Source organism: Bombus terrestris, chromosome 15 (genome assembly GCF_910591885.1).
Source record: "Bombus terrestris chromosome 15, iyBomTerr1.2, whole genome shotgun sequence".
In the NCBI taxonomy this organism is placed as follows: domain Eukaryota; kingdom Metazoa; phylum Arthropoda; class Insecta; order Hymenoptera; family Apidae; genus Bombus; species Bombus terrestris.
Window position 1 is genome coordinate 3,697,579 of NC_063283.1, and position 23,030 is coordinate 3,720,608.

At 39.5% G+C, this 23,030-nt stretch overlaps 1 protein-coding gene and 1 long non-coding RNA gene across 8 annotated transcripts in view; one reads left to right on the top strand and one right to left on the bottom strand.

Annotated features, from left to right (window-relative positions):
• The window catches only part of LOC100647316 (complexin), a 323,682-nt gene that overhangs the window by 64,737 nt on the left and 235,915 nt on the right, over window positions 1-23,030 (top strand). The window lies entirely within an intron of this gene.
• Window positions 1-23,030, bottom strand: part of LOC110119914 — a 303,031-nt gene that overhangs the window by 11,068 nt on the left and 268,933 nt on the right. The window contains exon 7 of one of the 7 annotated variants that reach the window (XR_007226604.1): window positions 10,548-13,652. The exons of the other annotated variants lie outside the window; for them this stretch is intronic. This is a non-coding gene — a long non-coding RNA (uncharacterized LOC110119914). Of the gene's footprint in view, window positions 1-10,547; window positions 13,653-23,030 lie in introns of those variants that run through there. 7 annotated transcript variants of the gene reach the window in all.

Consider the following 23,030-nt stretch of genomic DNA (forward strand, 5'->3'; position numbering starts at 1 on the left):
GGTAGTTTTTACAGTCTTCTAGAGTGTTTCATTTCTTGGCTGTGTCTTTCAAGTGAGTTCCATAAAGTCCATGATGTATAAGAATGAAGCTAAATTAGATAGAGATGAACAGCTGAGATAACGTGCAGCATTTCTTCGATGTATAATACTTAACATTGTCTAACCATAAAAAAGAAACTTCTTTTATTAACAAATTTTCCATGCTTCTCCTTAATGTGTTTAATTATATGCATTTAAAAGCAGTATTAAGTGAAACATTTCGTAATAAGGACACCGCGAATTTTCCGAACAACGAACAAATTAGAAAATGAAATTCAATTGAAGGTTCAATGTTAGGATACTAACCTTTTCGCTGTGAATTAAAACGATGTGCCGCAGTGAGCGATTATGTTTGAAAATATATATAAAAAAAAGAATTTCATATAGATTTTGGATGTAATTATTCATCTATTGATTAGTACGTACTTTCTACATGATAGATCGCAAAATAGTAAATATATAGTGATTGATCTATCGTCGTGACATTTACAAATCTTAACAATATGTTGTTATCGACGTGATCGTATGACGTACGAGCTTCGTGAAAGAGTTAATGACAGAAGAAGAGACTTTCTCTCAAGTTCCAATCTTCCAATCTTCTCTTACGCTCTATCACGAATAGTCGGAGTTTTTTTTTTATTATTTATTTATACTTTACAATTTATCCAGCTGGACATTTGGTCAATTTTTCTAGCTTAATTGCTAAATAACACGTGGATGGCTACTCCCAGCGGGATACCATCTTCCAGTTTGACTATTTTATTTCTTTAGCGAGGTCAGTGGGGTGTTTTCTTTTTAGTCTTCTTTCTATGAGAGTTTTGCTCGTTTCAGCAGCCAGCTGGTTTGGACGTGTGCCGTTCTTCCCTTGTATTTTTCTGCGTATCAGCCGATTTTTTCTTTGACCTTAGGAATTTTAAGTCTTTGCGTATATCCTCGTTTCTGACATACGATGGGGCGTTGACTATTGTTCTCAGTATCTTCGATTATAGCGACTCTAGTTTATTTATGTGGCTCTTTACTGCAGTCCCCCATAGTGGTATTCCATACGTCCAAATTGGCTTTATTATCGTTTTGTAGATTTTTAGTTTATTTTCTATGTTGAGTTTAGAGCTTCGACTAATTAGCCAGTACATCTGTCTTCTTTTTATCCGTATTTTATCTACAATTGATTTAACGAAGAGTCAAAGGTGAGCGCGCAATCGCAAAGCGAAGACGATGAGACGCCTTTGCTGAGATAAAATATTTAGACGGCCTGGATTCATCTACGACAATTACATTTCTTCGGAGCGACGCGTCACATTGCCATGCTGCCGCAAATATGTCGATCTTCAGTAGCGGCAAAACTCGTGGCACGTCCCGTTAAATTCTCGGTCAAATTTCCGCGAACCTTCTATCCGTGTCGGTTAGCCGAGGTACGCGTCCCTCGACGTGGCAACCGCACTTTACTTAATGCAATTAATGACTCACTTAAACGTCTTGCTACGTCGCAAGTCCGCCGTTTCCCTTTAAATTGTACATTCCGCCCTTCTCCGCCCTCGACCTCCGAATTTCCGTCTGAATCGATAAGTCCCGGCGGTCCTTTAGTTTCGTTGTTAACGAGAGCCTGCGGAGTAATTAGTGATTCATGAATTGCAAAACCGAGTGCTTGCCGCCTCGCACCTCTTCTTTCGTCCGTTCTGTTCCCCGCAGACGATTCGGCAATCGTGGAAATTGCGCAACGATGAAAAATAATGCGAACGATTATTCGATTCGATTAAAGCAAGCGCGATTAAACCATATAGCGTTCCCTTGCATTTTCAACGGAACTAGCATTTTCGAATCGAATCTGGTTAGGACGCAACGGTGGATTTGTATTAGGAATTCCGTTTTGGCGTGAAATTAATAGACATATACATTGTACATACATACAGACGAGAATCACGAGTATATGTGTACTGTAGGTGAAATGAGGTTTGCATAGTATTGGTTTATCTACGGACTTACCTATACATTTATTATTAATTTCTATTCATACGTACTTTGTATCTTCTCAATCAATCTTCGATTTATGCAGCACACGTGTAAGAGTTTTTGAATAAATTTCCTTTACGTGAGATACGAATAAAACGCCTTTGACTGTCATTGTAGATAGCGCGGGCCAGAGATACGTAAAATTTATTTCTTCGTTAGAAGACTTAGAGAAAATTAGATAAACTCGAAGAACCATTAGTAGAGATGTTCGTAGAAATTCAAATTCTTACGAATGTATTCAGTGGAATAGAATCTAGGCAGTGGTTCGTTTCATCCGTTAAATATCGTAATAATTACTGTAGATTGGATATTTTATATAATTTTCCATGTTATATGCGGTGTGTGTTTTCTTGCGCCTTTAAATTTTCCATAAATGTATAGACACTGGTAGTCTAGCGATAACGCAGGCTAAAATTCGCGGTCAGAGTGCAACGTAACACAGACTTGCTATAATACAGTTGCTTCAGGACAAATTCTCTTAGTCTGTAGGTTGTCGGAGTCAGTTTCGTGAATCACGAACGCTGCTTGTTCGCTCGCGATGAATTTTCTTGCATCACTCCAAGAAAGGCGTCTTCGCGATATTGTCACGGCAAGAAGCTGCTTGTCAAGAACTTTGGCGAACTTCAAACAGTGGCAGAACTCCCTGGTGCCTACGTGTAATCCCTAATCCCGTTTTCTCGATGCTCCTCAATGTCATAAGCGCGATACTCTGTCGGTGAATCGTTTGACTCCTTAACTTGATTCCTGCAGCACTTACGTTGAACGTCTAATGATGAAGCTTGCGCATGTTTCGGCATTATGTATAACAGTTACATTATCCCTTACGACAATGATCAGAACGAAAACCTGTTCAAAGATATTTGATCCTTTGATGTGGAACTTTCGTTATCTAAAATTACGCACAAATACACGTAGTTCGTACAAGTGGTATTTGTCGAAGATGAAACTTTGATGGAATATGGTTAAACAATTTATTAAGACAGAATTATTAATTTTTCTCGTGGGAATAATACTTACGAATCCTTTTTTAATCTTTTTCACGTCCACTCATTTCTGTCATAGTTATATTTGCAATTCGGCGAAAGATAAGTATAGTATATAGGTAATTCGATGATTCGATAACAGTGCAAGGAAATATACATGATCCAAAAAGATCTTGTCGACCATCACGCCTCATTTGTTTTGTTATTTCTCGTCCACGAGTACTTTGCGATTCGTAATGATAGGATATACGACCTTAATAGCTAGCAATCGAGCAATTGTTCAAGGTGCTGGCATCCAATCGGTCGGAATATGGATTCGTCGACGCTATTAATCAAGTAGCCGTTCACTATCAATCATTCAACAAAATCAATCTGAATCACGCAAACGCAAAATTATTGCCACGCTTGCAGCAATGTCTTCATCTATATTGCTTGATTAAGACTCATCGATTAGTTCGGTATAGTCTGACACTTGGGTCCTCGATGCACATGACGTAGTGCGTTCTGGCTGATCGTCACAGTTAGATTAAATATAATGGAATAATCGACTATTAAGTTGGAATATATTCTGAAATATCCATTTCTAACGTGTCTTCTTTCATTTATTAACACGTTCGCCGCAGAGACAATTTCGGTTAACTTTCTATTCACGCGGATAGTATTATTAGGTCGTCCGAAAAGTTTCTTTAGTTTTATAAGGAATTAATGTATGCACAATCTTTTTCCCTTTTATATTATTTTATCGAATTACGTATGATGCATTTTGTTCTATTAAGATAAAGATTAAGCTTCATGTTTGTATAAAGATGCGTTGCTGTAAAAAACGTGTCTGAGAAAGAAACTTTCCGGACAGCCTAATATTTTAGATTAAAATGAACAAGAAAATATATAATTGATTTTCTACTATTGCATTCCGCAAAATACGAAGCCTTGCGTGAAAAGTGATACAAGTCGAAGAATTACCAACCAAGTTTACCAACGAAAAATTAAGACCTAGTTTATGAAGAAGAAGCTGACAAAACAGGTTCGTGCCATCTTTTTCTTTTATTTTCCTTAAGCCTGGAAAACCACCCTTCTCGTCAAGGCGCGACTAACAACAAGACGCACTGCATCTAATACACTGCACAGTAGTAGAAAAGCCAGTATGAGCGACATAACTGCTCTGTACCAGCCAAATTACGAAGGTGGACGAGTAAGATTTTCATAATTAATTATCGTCTCTGCAACATCTTCATAGGGATAACTGGAAAACCGCGTTTCTCGAGTTGTGTCACCCTTCACGTCAACTGCAAAGGTGCGATATGTATTAGGTCGTCCGGAAAGTGTCTTTCTTTTGCAAACGTGTTTTTTACAACAGTGCACCTTCACACAAACGTGAAACCAAGTCCGTGAAATGTCTCGGTGTATATCTCAACAGAACAAAATGGATCGTACGTAATTCGACAAAATAATATAAAACAAAAAAGAAAGAAAGAAACTTTTCGGACAACCTGATATCATTCGCCATACAAACGGTTCAAAAATATTGTCCCTGTGTATAAAGGCGACGATAGCGAAAGGCCATTTGGTTGTTATGAAAAGGGTTTGGCATACAAAAATAATTCAGAGACGCTAGTTTATCAGGACAGAGAATGAAGATGGCTCTTAAAGGACAGAGATGGGACGGTTGTAATGGCTGCCACAAGGTTACCACATCAGACAGCAGTTGGGCCCACCTTTCTTCCCATTTCCATAGCTATTCCATTACCGAGCAGTTCTGAGCCGGCCTTGTAATCTAATAACTAATCTTGCCAGGGCGCGCAGCCTCGGCTGTATTCCCCACGTATTTCGGGACAAGTTGTGCAACGCCAGCTGGGCAAAAATGAGAGGATGAGGCTCGGGCACACGAGACCGACGTTGTCAAATAAGCAGACAGGATATAATTGACTGCATCTGCATAAACGAAATTCTCACCGTCCGTTTTCGTTTCCCGGCCGTCGCGTTTCTCTCGACCCACACAGCCGCACCCTTTCCCCTTCCTAAGAACAACGATACGTTCAGAAGCGCACAAAAAGACAACGAGGAACATTTCTCTCGCGGTTCTTTCGTAACCTCTCTAAGCAATTTTCATAACTCACTGTCGGCGACATTCTTGAAAGCGTGTACGTAGTAGCATTCGTCTCACGTGTTACGTCACAATGTGTGTGTCCGGAATTTCTCGTGATCCTGTAGAAATTCTTTTCATTGCGTGAGATTAGCTCGATGCAAATTAGTCGCAGAGATTACCTGTATAACTTTTGAAATACACGTCAGACGTTGTGGTTATTTGCTAGTTAATTTTCGTTCTACGCGTTGCACGTGTAAGTTCGAGCTTTTTCTCTATTTCTGCTTCATTCGCGTTCATCGCGCCATTCTAGACCCCATTGTATCTATCCAACGTTAAAAGATTTCTTCAGTTTGGACGAAATATGAAGAAAGGCCTATTGGTGTGCATGATATCAGGTTGTCCGAGAAGTGCTTTTCTTTTACAGACACGTCTTTTACAACGATGCATCTTTATACAAACACGAAACCTAATCTGTCAAACGTTGTGATCTTTATCTTGATAGGACAAAATGGATCATACGTAATTCGATAAAATAATATAAAACGAAAAATGTTGTGCATCCATCATTTCCTTATAAAACGAAAGCAACTTTTCGGACGACCTAATACTTCGTTTCAATTTTGTGTATCGATTTAAACGATTATATCACAATATTCCATTTGCCTTTTTCTACAATAAACGATAGATAAGTATTTTTACGATAGATTACGATAGAATTCGCGTCTTTACGAACTTGTGGCTTATGACATAAAATATTTGGAAGGTACCTTTTACAGAAAATATATATTGCTTCAACTTTTTAACCAAATGTACACGTACCATAACTTTTTAAAATATTGCTCCATATCCTGCAACTTATCCTACACGGGCTATGTAATAATTTGATTTTACCCAGTTTGGAATAAAAAGTGGGAAGAAGAACTAAGTTGAAAGATGCATACTGTAGCAAAGGTGGATATTCATGGTCCTCATAGGCGAACAAGGTCTGGTGATAGAAAGTCGTAAGAAATGCGAGGATGTACAAGTTGTTAAAGTGGAACGCGGATGTTTGAGGTAACGACGGGAAGATTCGCGGAAGTAGGACCGGTACGCGTGGCGGTGACGGAACCGCAAGCAAAATAGTTAAAATTTATAGCGAGGCCGGAGCCGCAACCTCGGCAATCCGAGCGATAAATTGTCGAAACAACGATTTATAACAATAGAAAGCAGGTAACCGAGTTTCTCGTTACAAAGCGAGCGTAAGAAATGGATATCGCGTTCGAAGATTTATCTCGTTTTATCGTTCGATATAAATTACCATATCGCCGATTTTTCGCGTATCAGAAACCAATTTATGACATAAGAAAGTCATCGATATTGTTTCTAGTGTCCATCCAGGAAGAGGAAATGGAAAACGGGAAACACGCTTCGAAATATATTGGACGTGAGACAAACGCGGAAGATCGTGCAAAAGTTTAACTAACTTTTTAGATTCCCGTGATAGTGCGATGCTTTCGTCGTATTCCCAGAAGCTTTTAGAAAACAGCTCGTCATTTCCTGCGATCGTCAACGGAGAGAGCTTTCGCTAGCTCGATCGCTCCATTCGCGGAAATTTATATAACTACGATCGAAACACGAATACGCTAGCAAATTGAGCGTCTCTCCGAGATAGTAGATTGTGTAATATTTCGTCCTACTGTTTCTTTCATTCTCGAAGTAGCACGTTCGTGAAAAAGAACAAAGACCATGGAATATCGTTGCGGCAAGTGAGAGAAAACGCAGATTCAAGTAGTACGACTGGAGGATAAGTCAGACGATCGTCCAATATTAACGTAATTCGTAAATAAAATACGAACTTGACAAGAAACGCGGTCGCGTACATTGAAATTAATCCATCGGAGAATCTAGACAGCGATGCAACGCCCGCGCACTCCAGTTGAGGGAGCTGAACTTTCACATTTGCCGGATATCGTGGACTGGATACGTCTTCCCTAAATAATTGCGAGCTGTTTCGTGGTCTGAATATCACGGTCGTTCTCCACGTTCCATATTCGTTCTGTTATTTTACCGGGTTGTTTCGTACTCATAGAGGACAGAAAGATCAAAAAATAAAGGGGAGAGACTTTGGTGGAGCGTCGAGAACGACGGAGGAGCAGGAAGAAGGAAGCGGGTCGTCATAGACCTGGATACCGTCTATGTATTTTCCTGTGGCACGGATACTCAAAAAACTGGGTCGAATATCCGCGGCGTAGGTTTTCTAAAGCCGGTGTTCCGAGGCGTTTCGACCCAGGCCACTCGGCAGAAAAGAGCTTCGAGCACTAATTAAAGGGGCTGTTTCGCTACGAGGGTGAACATATCTCGCGTAATCTTTCGCTGTGACACGTCGTACGCCTTTGACCATCGTTTCGTCTCTTCGATACTATCGCGTTCACTGTAATTCCCCCAGTACATATGTATACGAACGATATACAAATGTATACATAGTGTGTCAAAGAATCGCGGTCAAATCTTGAAAACATGTAATGGTTATCGAAACAAGCGAAAAGTCCTTAATAAATACCGATCTAAATAACGTTGGTAAACTATGGACTTTTATGTATTTATTTATTTATTTATATTAACTTTAATATGCAGAAATTCACAGAATGTATAGTGTTTAATATCTACAACATCAAACGTCTGTTTAAGTTTCATTACTTTCATGGGTTTCAGTAGCGTTTATATAAATATGAATTTACGTAAGATCTCGCTATCGATAAAGTATCGATAAAGGTCTATCCACAAGTTGTAGTGTCTCGTCTACTATGTTTCTCATAAAAGTACGTATACGTTGAATGATCTCCTGTTTCTCTCTTGTCGACAATAGTCTTCGATTCGCTGTTTTAATTCACTCGACGAATTAATAGGTTCGTTATATGCTATACTCTGTCCTCACAGGCAAAAGTCTGTTAGATTTGTTTTTGATGGACGAGCTGATCGGTGCCATCCGCAATCCATTTTTCATTTTATCGTCGGTATATAAATGTTCCACATTTCTACAAAAGTGAAAACGCTCTACAACTAGGAAACCAACGATATTCGCATCCATGTTTTCTTCAGATCTCTCTTCTTTATTTCGTCACTGCTACATGCTCTTTAAGTTTGATACCAAGCTTTCGAGACACTGCGTATACACGAACCATTTGCTTCGTTTCCAACGAAACTGATTTCGTTTAGCCATTAAACGCGTTCGTGGGATTCGATTGTATGAAAAATGAAACACAGCCAAAGACAGCCAGAGCAGCTGTTCTTACACCTCCGCGTGCTTTCGTTCCGCATCGACTATTTCTTCTCTTCGAACCGGTCGTCGATTCCCTGCTGCGTTACTCGACTCTCTGATGGCCTTGGCTCGAATCGTGGGTCAAGTTCTCACGAAATGCGTCACGTACGACGTGGAAAAAGCAGCGTGCTTGTTCTTTTGAAACCTTTCCTCGTATATTCGCCCTATTCTCTATCTTATTGGCGACCAACGACATCTTAGTCTTTGGAAAATGTGTTTTCTCTCGCTACAACTCGCGTTTACTTAGACGTAATGGCATTGCATCGAGACGCGCAAAAATCCTATTTCTTGGAGACGCGAGAAGGATGTCGACGCAAACGGGATTCTCCCTTTTACTCTGTGCGCTCGTTCAGCCCTATTAAACCGACTTGCAGCCATCTGAAAGCCACCCTTGGAGACAAGGGTGAAACGTCGGTAATTGTAAAGGAAGGGTCACACCTCGCCGATTTCATTGCTCTTGATGTGTATTATCAAGGCCGACGTTCTGAATAATCTCGATTCTAACGTTGAAACGACTATTATTTGAACGCTTACTATAGAAAATTCTCGCCAATGTATATTTCATTTTTATTACGATATTCAAACTTTTATCCTCATACAGCGAGAGTCAAAAGCGAGTGTACACCTTAAAGGAACGAGGGTCGTATAATATTAACCTATAAGCTAAGGGTATACAGCATACCTATGTTTGATAGTGATAATTTTTATTCCTACATTAATGTGTGCAAAAGCTTCTGAATAAATTTCGTGCTCTCAGTGTGTATGCACACTTTTGACTCTCGCTATATTATACAGTGGCTATAAAAAGTATTTACGCACGCCTTTATTTTGTAAAGCGTTTTGTTTTCATGAGATGGTACATTTCATTTTTGTAACATCAAACTTTTACCCTCGCATGAAAGTACTACTAAATGGTATAAAAAGTACACTTGGTCCTAATTAAGTAATATAGAAATAAATGGAGTACCGTGAAAATGCTTTTTATAGCCACTCTGTATTGTACGAAACTTTTCGAAATTTAATTCGAATGTATAGAATCTACATATACATATGTAGAAGTCACAAGTTACCCACTATTGCCATATATTTAGTAAATAAATTAATATATAATACATCGAACGATGATCTTAGCTGAATAATAGTAAATAATGGTAAATGTTAAATATTGAGTTCACGAATATCACTGAAATATCAAAATGTTTCTACATGTATAAGTGAAATTACTCAGGAGCTTTGGTCCTGACAACACATACCAGGAACAACAAAATCATTAAAATATTCTCTTCTCTATACAATCATCTGGAATATCTTTCTCTACTCAAAAGAGTATAGTCTTTCTACCAGAATTTGTCCATGGCTATTAATTACTCTGTTGAACGAGTCGGGCCGTATCATCCGCGGATCAGCGTGTTTGCTTCTGGAGACACAAAAGCGCGCTGCAAAGGCTCGTACAAAGAAGGGAATCAGGTGGAACAGAGAGTGGCAAAGATAAATAGGCAGATACAGTGGCAAACGGTCGAGCGAACAGATAAATGTATAGGCAGTGTGTAAAGGGGCGAAGGAAGCCGAGGGTTGGAAGGAGGCGAAGGAGAAAATGGGCTGGGAAATAGGTCCGGTCGATTCCAGCTGTAATTGGAAGAATCGATTTGTTGCGATGTCGAGTGTTGTTCTAGATTCTCGCGTGTCTTCTAATGAATTTTCAACTGAAACACTGGCCTGGCCCAGATCGCGTCGTTCGTATTTCATATACCAAGAATCTCGATGGCTATTCCTGGTCTTTGATCGGAAATAGAAAAATTCCTGCGATTTTTCCACGTGGATTCAACGACACGGCTATTCGATCTTCAATCGTTTCTGCCAATCAAGCACCTCTCGTCATCTTTGCAACGGCAATTATTCTTCTCGATCTAATTAACTCCGTTACGTTCTTTGAGTCATTTTCGAATCGTATTTCTCTATCGTTAGGCAATCTCTGAAATTTCAGCCAACTATGGAAGAGTCGTTATTGGCACGCGACATTTTTCCTTTGAATTTTATATGGAAGATCCTTCTTTCATATTTGAAATTTTTTTTTTTTTTGGAGGGTTAAAACTAAAACGAGATAAAAAGATGAAAGATTCGATCATTTTATGCGAGTTTAACAGTTTTTAAAACTCGACCCCTCTTTTTCTATGGACACTCGATAAAAAGACTCGTTCCGCGAACAGAGAATAGTGGCGCAATTTTCGTTTCAGCACGATATCGCATGAAATTGGGGAAATAAAAGTTGGAAACGTTGAAAGAGGCAAATATGTGGCAGCTGCGGCGTTCATTCGCCGAGGGTAATCGCGTTTTCTGTTTTGCTCGTACGTTCCATCCTCGCAGACCATTCGAGGTCGTCGTTCGAGGAGACGAAATCGGAATGCGACTGGGACAATGAACCCATCCCTTGGAAAAGTCGAATAAAACGACGGCTCGTAATCTTCCTGCCACCGAGGATAAACCCAGCCCCATCGTAAACGAGACTGTCCACTTACCCTATCAATGAACCGACGCGTGCACAGGTAATTCGTAATAAAACCTCTTCCTCGTGTCGCGTTTAATTAAACCCTGTTTCTGCCCGTACCCGAGTCGTGCGACTCTATCTAAACCTCTGACAGCGTTTTCTTTTTCAAAAATTTTCTTTTCGATCTATGCGAGGAAATGGATATTTCACAATTTCTATGACGAGGCCGAAAACGCTTTTTCCAAGTTCAAGTCGGTTTTTGGCGGCAATGGTCTGTGCTTTTGAGAAAATAAATTTGAAAAATACGCTCGCCAGTCTATTATTCATTCGTTGCTTCTTCTTCTTCTTTCATCGCGTTTAAGTCTTCGAATCGTGAAATTCTGAACTGAACTTTGCTCCGTAACCGCCTGGTTTGTTTCGCGACATGTCCAACTTTTATGGCGAGCCTGTGAAGACTCTTACTATGTCCGAACATGCTCCTAGCGGGAACGATGTCTTTTCCACAAAATAAATTTGGAACTTGTTGGTGGAAAACCCAGTTTACGTGACTGCAGTTCATGTAATTGCAGTTTTTCTGTCTTGGTATTTTTTTAGATTGGCAGAATCGTTCAGCAGCATTCAGTTAATCAGGCATTAACTAAAATTTCGTACCAATAAGGACGAATTCTACTGTAGCGTAGAATTCATTCGTTCTCGTCCACGTTAGTCTTTCAGCCAGTCTGAACACGAATACGATATTTTTGACATATACATGCTCGTATTTTATCACGAAATTGCTGCTATATCACGTTGACTGAATTCTGCTCTGTAACTGTGTTTCGTGACAAGACGAAACGATAGGCCGGCTATCGACGTGTCAGCGTTCGTGCCATTTGCGACAAAGTGATACCAGCTAAAGAGCTAAGGCAGCACAACGGGCTGTCAGCCACAGTGGTTTCCGATCGGCTCGATAACCGGTGAATAGATCGTCGCTACGTTTAAGTGCGTCGAATCGAGTCGCGTAGTTGGGAACTCGATTAGCGACGCCAGGCCACGGCCCCGGAATAATTGCTAATTAACTGCGTGCCGCGACGAGCCGCGACGAACCTCGAACTTGAACATGGTCAATCTCTCTCTCTCTCTCTCTCGCTTTCTCTCCTTCTCTCTCTTTCTCTCCCTCTCTCTCTTTCTCTCTACGTTAGAACGGCTAGCCAGCTAGAGAATAGCCATTTGCAAGAGGAAACTTGGAGCACTTTGATCTCTCGAACAAATTCGAAGCGAATGAAACTTCTGTTGGCCACGAGAATAATTCGAAAATAAACGGAACTCTGGTCTTCGACTCTGATCATTGCGAGTCACAGTTAGTTACAGTTAGACACGAGTACATGCTTTCGCCTCTCTCATTCGCAACTCCCATAGCTCTAACTCCTTAAATTCGCCGGCAAACATCGAAACTTTGGACAGATCTCAATGAAAAATTTGACGTCTAGTCATAGAGCCAGGTGAAATGCCAATGAAACAAGGTAGAATCTTCGAACAACAACCATAAAGGAAAAAGAAATTATTGGTTGCACTGGCTAGTATACCATAGATTAGCTCATCATCATCAGGAAAAATATTCCTTGAGAAACTCGCGCAACATTTACCTACGAGCTTATTTAATGGATTCTAATACGCTAAAACGAATGAAACGTGTTATGAGCCTAAGGACGAAATAAAATATCCGCTTGTTGTTAGTCCTAACAGATGACAAGGAACGAAGATAATTTAGAAAGAAGATCTTACATCTCGCAATTTAAAATTCACCGATTGTTCGCTATAAAACCTACCTCTGTCTGTCTGTCTGTCTGTGATCTTTCGGTAGAACGTTGGCAAGTTTTAGAATCTGGCGCAGTTAAGCAAACAGTTGGGTATCGAATCGAGTACAAGCGGCAGCAGGATTATTAAGCCGCTTTCCAAATATACGATTTAAAGGGAAGATGTGCTGGCTAACTTGGAACAACTACGGTCCAACTGGAACCGGCGCAATAAATACAGGATATAATCCTAACTATCTGAAATGGAGCGGGCAGCTCGGGAACCAGAGCGTGGCCGATGTTGTCCACAAGCTCTTTAACGGGACCTGGTCTCTGGCTGCGAAACAACGCAGCACCTGCCATGTACCGAATATTTGTTCTGGCAACCGTAGTACACTTGTACCCGAAACTTCGTTACATGCGCTGGATGTTGGCCGTGCAACTTTCCAACAATAAGGATGGCAGATGGGCAACCATACGCGAAGCCTGATACTTCAAAATTTGTCTTTCGTTCGCAAGTTGCCGAGACCAGAAGCTTGGTCGTTTCGAATGATTTCAGCTGATTGCTTCGAATATATCGATTCTACGACGGGATTAGGACCGCGTATAATTATTTCGCTGCAGATATTTATGCGAATTTATACTTCTATCGAGATGATTAGAAACACGGGATTTAAATGGAGCAGCCAATCTGCCGAATTGGATTTCACAGATTTTATAGATCGATATTGGTTTCAGAATGCATTTCTATAATTTCAGTTTATTATTCTAAGATTATTTTAACTCGCTGTAAGTTATTCAAACTTGTTCTACGTTCTTGATTTATTTTCGAGAATAGAACGAGCTTCTGTTCATGATCCATTTCGGCCTAGTCGAGAATCAACCAAGTTCTCGTGCACTTGACAAATTTTCAAACTCGATTTTCTCAATGACCGAGCCTCCAATACAATTTCATTCTCCCTCAGTTTCGTCTTACCTAGAAACATAGAACGAATCTGTGGTGAATCTTTTGAATCATAAAACGTACCTAACGTCGCTTGTCGCTTACTATTCACGAAGACTCCTCATTTAAATGCTGGCAATCGATACACTTAGCGTGATTGAGTTCCAAGCTGTTTTCCATCCGCCAAATGTGATTTCATCTGCGAGTGTCCGAAATGTTTGACCGTGTCTACTCGCGGTACAATGAAATTGTTTAGTATTATCGGAGGACGCGTGCTTTCCCTTTAGCGCGACGTGAAACTTTCCCGATTGGAATACGAAACTCTTCCCGAAGGGACAAATCTTTTCTTGGAAACTCTCGTGTTATTGCGCGCCTTCGAATGTAAAGACCATAAAAAAAAAAAAAAAAAAAAAAAACAGATGGTTGGATGTTGTGGGCGGTTATTGCAGATTTCCCTGTGGGAGAGGAGGAAAATCGTTTCGAGGGATGATCGAGTGACCCGTTACGATTCAGCGGTGTTTCCTGTTTGTTTGATGTAGTTTGGCGCGCGCTAGGTCCAATACGATTTCCGTATAGGTCGGACCCCGGGAGAGAGGAAGCGGACGGCCCTTATCTTTTGACGCAGCCACCACCGGCCTTAAATCCAATTAGAGTAAACGAATCGCCGCGTGCAGTCTGCAGAGACAAGGAATTTTCACCCCTCCCACTGCGAAAGGAATTCAAAACGCGCCTAATTTCACCCAGTGCCCCCGTATCGTTTGGAGGTCCGATTTTTCATTCTTATTCTACGGAAAGTTAGGTAGAAACCTAGGTAATTGAACGAAAAATGTCATATAAACGTAGAACGTCATTTAGAGTCTCGTTAAGACGTTACAATGAACGTACGAAATATTTTAGTAACATTAGCTGTTAATATGGAATTTTAATAAAAATGTTGACTAAGTACTGAATTTGAATACTGTAGGAAGCTTATTTTGATTTTGCTTCGTCTCAGTGAAACGATCTGTTCTCTGTATCAGTTCGCCACGTACATTTGTTACTATTACTAATATTAGGTTGTCCGGAAAGTGTTTTTCTTTCTCAAACGTGTTTTTTTTACAACGATGCACCTTCATGCAAACGTGAAACCAAATCTGTGAGATGTCGCGGTGTTTATCTCAACAGAACAAAACGGATCGTACGTAATTCGGCAAAATAATATAAAACAAAAAACGTTGTGCGTCTATCATTTCCTCACAAAACGAAAGAAACTTTTCGGACAACCTAATACTTGTTATTTTGTAACATTTGACTTTTTTTTAAAGCTATTCACAGTTACTGATAAATTGCAAAAGATATCGAAAATAAAAAGACATTGGTCTTTATAGCTATTTTTATCTTATATCTACATCCCTTCGAAACGTGCTTTTTCACGCACCTAGGTACTTAACTAATCGCTACACCCACTACTCCGGTGTATCCCGTTATTTACGCCAAGTCACGGAATCATTGAAACAATTATCCTCGTCCTTGATCACTAACGGCGATAAGAAATGCTGGTGAAAACGACCAAACTATAGAAACGCGTTATCAAAAGGAGGAACGGACGTATCACGTGGGCGTAAAAGGTTAATGGGCAATTTAGATTGATGTTTCGGCACGCGTGTGTTAGCGTCATTGGAAAACAGGTAACCTTTGAACTCGAAACACGCAAAAGTGAAAAATTTCCTCCGTAAACGTCTATCGTAAGAGCGATTTTTATTCGACTGATTAATCCTGCTGTCTAGCAGGAGGATCGCTATATATGTGATAATTCAACTGTGATATTTACGAATGTGAGTGTACACTGTACATTTGCAGATTGGTTTCAACTTTTATTGATACGATTATGATATACGTGTCCATTTATCTTGTTAATGAAAGTCCGAAATTTTTTGTGTATATCATATGTATTATTAATTATTATATATCATATATGTATATTATCTATATATATATAATTACACGCGTGTTTCTTTCTTTATGCTGTTAATGAATATTCAAAATGTTTTATGTAATATTCATATGTAGAAGTTGCATCTGCTATATAATGTTATTGAAATGTTACTGGGAAATGTTAACGTATATTAATGAAACTTCAGAACATAATATACGTATACGTTGTATCTGTTATATAAAATATTTTGAACTTTCACTAGCAACGTAATGAGATACGAATATCAGCGTTATATTAATAAAATTCGAAATCGATTGGAAATGTAGATACACCTAAGTATATTTTCAATGGCAAGTGTTCGAATACTTTTGCGAGCTACTGTATAGCTGGCTTCTTGGAGCAGAGCTGAATCGTCTGGACGATTTTAAATACGCTTTTGCCATGTAATTTCCTCAAGGACCATCGACCAACTTGATGGATGATTTTATCGTATTTTTTTTTTCGTCGACGCCCCTCGAGTCGTTTGCCAAATCAACGCGTTGCTTCCCTTTTCGTTTCGACTTCAACTCCCTTACCCCTGTCGTTTACGCGAAACACCAACGTAACACCCGTACCTCGAGTAATGGGACGGAAAAGAATAATTTTAGGCAAATACAAACCCGCCGCGTATTTCCAAGGAAACACATGCCGTCGGCTTTAATGGCGATCCGAAGCAGGTTCGCCGTTTTGCAAGGGTTGCGAGAACGTTCTACCTTTACACGAAAATTCCGGGGAAGAAACGCGAGGAAATTGAATTTATTATCATAGAGAACGCGTTCAGAATCTTCTTTCCTCACCTTACGCGTGCGATCTTTTCTGTGTTACGTGCTTTCGAGACACGGAACGTATGGTTGTAATAATTCACGGCTGAAAGAGAATATCGTAGGAATGTCGAGTTATATGTACTCATTAGATATAAATAAATGCTACAAGTTGTATTCGATGAAGGATGGAAATAATATAACAATGTGCTCGGTTTCCTTTTTTTTCAAATTCTGCCTCTCTGCGTTCAATTCTTCCATGATTTTTACAGAATTATCTCGATTTTGAATCCTACTGTATCTCTCTTAGCTCTGTCAGTAGTATTAGCCATACGCGGTCGGACATGTCAGGGTAAATACAGAACGAATACACGCAAATGGCTATTTTCATTTTACATTTTCTCGCGTATCGGTTTGGGGAAGAAAACGCTATTTAGCAGAAACATTCGTCTCGAAACGTATCCATATAGCATTACATTGAAACTAGGAAGATCAAAAAGCCACGTGAATCATTTCCGCGTGACGAATCATTCACGCTATCGATTCGTTGTTACAAACATTGGCCTATTTTCCTATTACTTGTCCACACGAATTCTTCTCGAGTCTCGTTCCGCGATATACAGTGTGAGTCATCTAAAATATGCCACCTGAATAGCTCGTTTGTTTTCGACGACAGAGAAAAAATGCGCGAGATCAAACTTGCCCAATTTCAAGGCAGACGTCATTTGACGTTAATAGCTTTCTCCACAGGTGAAAGCGTGTAATAGGTAATTTCGGGGTCAATTTCATTTTTAAAATATAACGATATCTTCCTTCTTCGTCTTTGCCTTCCGGTAGGGTGTCCTAAGACGAACACAGCGACCTATAGTTGCAGATCATTCGAGATCATTGAAGATCAATTAGGATGGAAAATACGAAGACAGATGGTCCCTTACCAGGTTAGTAGCGTGTTTGAGGAATTAACTCGGCAGAGACAAACGCCGCCGCACAAGTCGATCCTGTTCCTGCTGTCCTACCGACTAGCTTATCGTCGTCGTTCCTTGACCTCCATAATGGCATACATCAGCTGGTTGGGAATCCGCAATCTCGGCCGCGTAACCCGGGACACACGAGCTTTGAGTGTGAATTCCCACCGCAGAGGCAGACCCTGGTAGATTAGAAATCGATAAGCCGCACGAGGACGCGTCGAGTCCGGCTGCGAGTCGGAAACTTCGCCTCGTAAAAACCGTGGATTTTACTGGTTCTCCTTTATCGTTTCTTTTCTTTTCCTCACGGCGCGACGGGAATATCAACGGAATTGTCGACGAAACAACGTTTCACGTTACTCTCGGGTCTCAGGCTCCCTTTTATGCGCTGTAAACAGTTACTAGCACGGTTTTAAATCGTTTTTCCTATCAGACCCTACGAGCAATCGAGGCTGCAGGTCGTATCAGTCCGGCGAAAGGCCACGAATCGACGCTCGTATTTGCCTTGTAACGTTTATTGCCGGTCCTAACCAATTCGTATTATCCATCCTTTTTCATTGACGATAATTCGTTCACGATCGTTCCTCTCCTTCGTCTGAAAGTTGATACGACGACTTATACGACGAGAAGAAAATAATTCCATGATAAAGAAAACGGTAAAATCGCTCAACTCTTTTAACGGTATTAAAAGATATACCGCGTCAGTGGATTTATTTAAGCGCCATTAAGCTTACATTTCTATCTTCCGCGCGTTTCATCAAAACGATTTCGATAGCGAAGAAGAAATGGACAGTATGTTTGCGATAATCTTTATTACGTAAAACAGAAATATTTTCGAAGAAGGAGATTTATGGTTCTTTTTAATACACTCGCTGCGATTGACGCGTACGATGTCTCGATCCAGCCATTTAATTATTTTACTTCGTATAATTATGTTTATGATTATATAAATTAATTATAGTTACTATATTTTACTTGTATAAGTATTTATTACAAGATACTTAATAATGTATACGAAATTTAGAAGAGATCGGTTGATTTATTATCGACAAAATCTTGAGAGAACACAGTTCAGAAAAATGCGTTCAATCTTTCACGTACGGTTTCAACTTCCTATATAGCAATGTCTACGATCTTTAATCATTTTGCGGAATTCAGGTGCACAGATTTTAAGAAAATCGATTTTTCGACCGCTCTAAAGAGAAATTCCCATTCACTCGTTGATACTCGAGTTCCGATCGAAACGCGGCGCGTTTGACGTGCGGTAGGTTGGTTTTTTTTATGAAACGTACTTTTATCTTCGATCTTTAGGCGAGCAAAGCTCTATCGCTGAAAGGGGCCACGACTCAAAGAGTCTCCTCTCGTATCGATCGCTGAGAAAGAATACACCGTGACCGTCTTTCGACTATCCAGCCTGCATTTGACTTGGATGCTTCGCCCAATTCTACTGTCAATTGCCGGCGACTATCTGTTTTTCGGATGGACCGAAGTTAGCCAACTTTCAGAACCTACAGCGGCTAACGAAAGTATTCCAAGTCTCGTAAAAACTTTTTACGTATACACGAGAAACTTGAAATCTCACTTCTACTTGTAACGAGACACGATTATCGTGGTTTGGTTTTTGTAAATTTTCTATGAATTGTGTAAAATTGTAAATTTGAAACGGATGTAGAAATGTACGTAGATGTTATGAAATATCTATTGGAATCGTACAGTTGACAAAGATGATCAAAGTATTATTTGAACAGTGGGTTATTCGCTATGTTAATTAAACAGGATCTTTAGCACTAATTGCACGTCTAAGATTACTATTAATGCTGTATACTAATTTTTCACTAAGTGTATATTCGCAATGAATGTCTCGTTACTTCTATATACATTTTCAGATTGGCTACTCTATTTATTTTCAGACTCGCTTTTATGCGAATTCATATTTTTACGAATACCACTGAAAGACTAGAGTCTGAGGAAAGACTCGTTTCATCTATTAAATGTTGTAACGAGCACTGTACCTTGGAAATTTTGCCTGTGTTCGCATATTACGTTTCTTATTTATGTCCCATGCATCTTTACATAATTTAAATTCCCCACAACCGCATGGAAATCCGTAGTCTACTCGATTATATATACGCGATAGTCGTCTCGTTACAATGCTACGGAAATTTCAAAAAGTTTCGTGTACACGATGCACGTGATACGTTCCTAAAGAGATTCTATAGTAAGCGTGCGAATACTTTCATAAGCCACCATAATCCAAACTCGAAACTCTACGTCTCAACCGATCGATGATCGACCCAATCTCTGCGAATAACGCTAGAAAATTTCCATTCAATCAAACGAGGACCGTGATTGAATTCGTTCTTTATGGTTTCGACTTTGGCTAGAACGAGGAGAGAATTCTTCGGAGTTTGAAAACGAACTTCGCTTTGCACTGCCTCACAGACGGAACTACCTTTAAAAGGTGAATATAGTTGGAAGATCCTAGGTTCTGTGGGAATTTAGCGCAGAAGTCATCGGTTTTTATCGGTCATCGAGAATATCCAGCAAACTGTGCGCAGAGGATATTAAAGGAAAACAAAGGGGTTTGCGGAGCTTTTCGCTCCGTTTCCACGTCGTTGAGGGCTGGCCCCCAGGGTGGAACTATTCCAATTATTAAGAGCTATCCAGGCGCGCAAATGTCCCGGCAACTGTGATTGCCAATCTTGGCTCTCTCGGTTACCAAGCACGTGAAAAGTGCTACTCGAAACGTAGACGAAAATAGAAGGTTTGGTTTGGTCTGACAATGAGAGAAACTTTCGACCACGTCCACTCGCGGCCGGACCTGGTAGTTTTGAATCTGCACAGATAAAGTGCAGTCATGTGGTTCACGAAAATATTCGAATATTTGCAGAAAGCTTTCGTGAATATAGTACGTGCGTTGTACGAAACATTTTGTAATTTCATTGGCGCTATAATCAAATACCACTATCATAATGATATTGATAAATTTTGAAACGAATCGGAAAATGTATATAGAAGCTACGATATATTTAATGCGAGTAGATATCTCGCGGAGATTATAGGAATATTTAAACAGTCAGTTATATATTATCTGCGTTAATATGCTCCAGTATTCGGTCAACTATCTGATAACGCTTATCACACGTTTAAGATGGCTATTCATTATTCAAATTATACATAATTAATTTATTACCAAATGTATATTACAAATTCTATATATTGCCAGATTGGTTCCAAAGCCCAATATAATCACGACAATCGTATCTCGTTACAGTATTAACGAAATTTCGAAATCACTTATATAAAACACATAGCATATTCATGAAAAATTTCCATAAAAATACTCGCAACTTTAAAAAATTACTTGGATTAGCATCAGCTATGCAAATGTTGCTGTTACGTGTATCTCTCGTATATCTTTGCATCGGTTATAATAAAAAATGATTTATACAAAAGCACCCGTTATACGTTCACTTATATTTTTCATTGTAGCGTAGATTGAAGGCTTTGCAGAATTTATCGAAAATCTATTTCGCGGAATATCTCCCTTCTTATCGATACCAAAGGCAGGGAATTTAATCAGCGTTCAGAATCTCATCGTAATTCACCGCGCTGCCACAATTCCCTGTTTCAATAGTCGTCCTTCTGGGCTTTAAATTCGTGAAGGCTTGCATCCTCCTTAAGAGGAACAGCCAGTCAAATATTTACCCATAGGCCGTGTGCTGTTCGTGTACTTTCACTAGCAAAAGTTACCGCTGCTAAAAAGAGGTCTAAGAGAAAGAGCCGCCCTCCGGGAACGTCTTATTTATCTCTGCGCTCCTGTTGGCTGCAAGTCGGATACTGTTACTCTTGGCTACCTGTGCTCCAGTTTCCGGTCCACATATCGGTGTACCTTATGCCAGGATAGGTAAATTTCGTTAGCTCGAAATCTACGATTTTCCATGCTGACTGACGAACGAACAGGCATTTCGTGTTACCTGACTTTTTACCTGTTTATGCAAATTCATATTTTAACGAATACAATTGACACTGGTGATGAGTGAAATATAAGATTTGTATCGAAGAAATTCAAATGAAACTGATACACCATCGAACAATAATTCCTATCTATATATTTTACAAACAGTCATTTGTGCGTTTAAAATCGTACTCCAGTATGTAAAATATCTAAGAAGAATTAAGAATCAGTCATTACTGACTCGTGTAGAAATTTGTTTGCTAAAATCTACACCGACGGACGATTGTTCGCGGAAGCGCGTCTCAGTCAATGTGTATCTGTCTTTCTGCGGATTTTCCACGAAAAACGGATGTTGATTGTCCGCGATACGCGTCTACAATTTTATTACCTGTCAATGTAAACGTAGCTTTAACAATTACAACGAGTATCATATACATACAGCTATCTATAACTCACTTAACCTATTTAAATATTGCACAGCTTCTTTTTCCCCTCGAAATTTTTGTTTCAGACTTGCGAAGTTTGTTTTTTGGAAATTTTAATCGTTGCTCCGTTGTAAATTTTTGTATTATTAGTTTCTATTACGTGTACGATATACGCGTGTAATACATGTTCCGTTAAACGAACTTTAACAGAATTAAAAAATATTCAGTAACAAAAAAGTTATACGACTTTTAAATGAAAATGTAACTTTCGAGCTACATTGTATTTTTAAACTTTTACGTGTTTTTAAATATTCCACGCATTCTCTGCATTATACCACTTTCTCGTAATCGCGTAAATATCCATAGTCCGCATATTGCCTTACGTTTCTGTTTTTCCAACTCGACCGGAATTAGAACGCGTGGCTGTGAAATTTTCCTGCGCATAAATTTCTGGAAGAGAAACAACGCGGGGAATGCGGAGGAAATATCGGCCAAGGGTCGAATCGTGGAACACGATGATCGATTTCCACGAAGACGACTTTCTCTTGGAGGGAAAGAATCGCGAAATTTCCTTCGCCGTTGTCGAGAAGCACTCAGCCCAATGAAACTTCGACGGTCGTCATTACCAACGAGCCCGTCGCTTCCTCACTTCCGAGACGTCACTTTCCGGTCTCGTAGATTTTCCAAGGATGGGAAACGTTCCTCTTATCGTTCTTCCACCGCGATAAAACGTGACGTTGAATTACACCGACGCATACGGTTTAGATACAGATGCTCGCTGGACAAAACTATTGTTTTGTGTGTGTTAAAGGAAACGGAGAATGTGAAATATACACACGGCAGTGAAAAGTTTATAAAATAAGAGATATAAACAGACGTCATAATTTTACAAAATAAATTTATTTATTTAATGCGATCGATAAATATAATACATAGCATAGAATAGATGATTAATATGGTAAACAATTTTTAGTAGTTTAGAAATTACTAAAATTCACGGTGTATCGATTTTAAACTTTCTTTAATCCGCCACTGTATCTACGCGGTAAATATTTTATCAGGTTATAGATACAGACAAAATTGTGTTTTTCGTAGAAGAACCTTTTCTATTTTTTTAAGATCTGCTAACTAACGTTGGTTCGCATGAAAGATAAAATTCCAATTTTCATCGGTTAGTTTATTGCTTGTCGCTGTTGGTACTAAGAAATCGAAAAAGATCGTGTCGTTTAATTGTTTGTTATTTTTAAAAGGTACCGGTATTGGTGAAACTATAGATGATAAAACAGTTTCTCCGTTATAAAACTTGTTATTTATACAATACGCAGAGGAGGAAACGAACGCGCATCTC